The sequence below is a fragment of the Octopus bimaculoides genome, chromosome 23 (assembly GCF_001194135.2).
Source record: "Octopus bimaculoides isolate UCB-OBI-ISO-001 chromosome 23, ASM119413v2, whole genome shotgun sequence".
NCBI classification, from domain to species: domain Eukaryota; kingdom Metazoa; phylum Mollusca; class Cephalopoda; order Octopoda; family Octopodidae; genus Octopus; species Octopus bimaculoides.
In genome coordinates this window covers 8,778,730-8,780,063 of record NC_069003.1, presented here as the reverse complement: position 1 = coordinate 8,780,063, position 1,334 = coordinate 8,778,730, and positions in this window count along the sequence as shown.

The following is a 1,334-nucleotide window of genomic DNA, read 5'->3' as shown; positions in this document are numbered from 1 at the left end:
TGCCAGGGTTAATCTACGACTTGTCCAAAAATAAAATAAAGCGTTGTCGCTGATTGAACGTATAATACTTGTGGTTGTATGGTAAGAGGCTTCTTTCCCAACCACATGGTTCACGGTTCAGTCCCACTGCGTGGTACCTTGGGCAAGTTTGTTCTACTATAGCGTCAGGCCGACCAAAACCTTGTGAATGGATTCGGTAGACAGTATCTGTTTTTGCTAGACAGCCGATGCCGGTGTATCTATGTCACCGTAAATTAGCAGTTCGGCAAAAAAGACGGATAGAATAAGAACTAGGCTTACAAAGAATAAGTTCTAGGGTCGATTTGTTCGACTAAAGGTGATGCTCCAGCGTGGTCGCAGTCAAATCATTAAAACAAGTGAAAGAATTAATATAATATGATGATTCTATGAGCGCTTTGGGAAAAGCGTTGACGCTGTGGGATGGGTTTTTTTTAACTCGTTTGTAAGAATAAATTGAGATAATACCGAAGTCCGGTTATAATAAAAAATTCAAAGTCACACACACACACATACACACATAGCTTCCCATACAGTTTCCGTCTACTGAATTCACATACAAGCCATTGATTGGCCTGGCGCTATAGCAGAAAACAACTGGGCAAAGAAACGAGCAGTGGAACTGAAATGGAAGCTACGTACTTGAAAACCGCGCTTCTTCATCAGACGACCGTTTCGTAAGATTAGTCTTTGCCTTTGAGAAGTGTTCTCAACGAACGTAACCACGAAAGCCTCCGGAAATCGCTTTTTGCTTAAGAAAATCCTCGCTGCCCAGTTTATTATTGGGCAGCCCGATGAGTCGGGAGTATATAATATATTAAACAATCTAACTAATTGTATTAGACTTATGTTAAAATAAAACTCTCCTAATTAAACAATTGTATCAATATCAGATGATCTATTCGTCTTTTTTTTATTATGCATGGGCATGTGTGTATGTGTGCATGCGTGAACGCTAGTGTGTGTATGTATATATATATACATATATATATTCATACATATGGATATACATATAATAAACCTGTTTGTGCACAGGTACACACGCATATATACATATATACATACACATATATATGTATAGACACACACACACACACACACATGTATGTCTTTGAAAATATCTATTTGTATGTCTTAGGGTCATTGATGTAAGAGTGAGACAGAGAGGAAGAAAGAAAGAGAGAGAGAGAGAGAGATAATGAGAGGGGTCGTATTTAGTGTCACATAGTGTAATATAGCTTGCTGAGTAGATATCCAGATTTAATACACACACCAACCACCCCATATATATATATATATATATATATATATATATA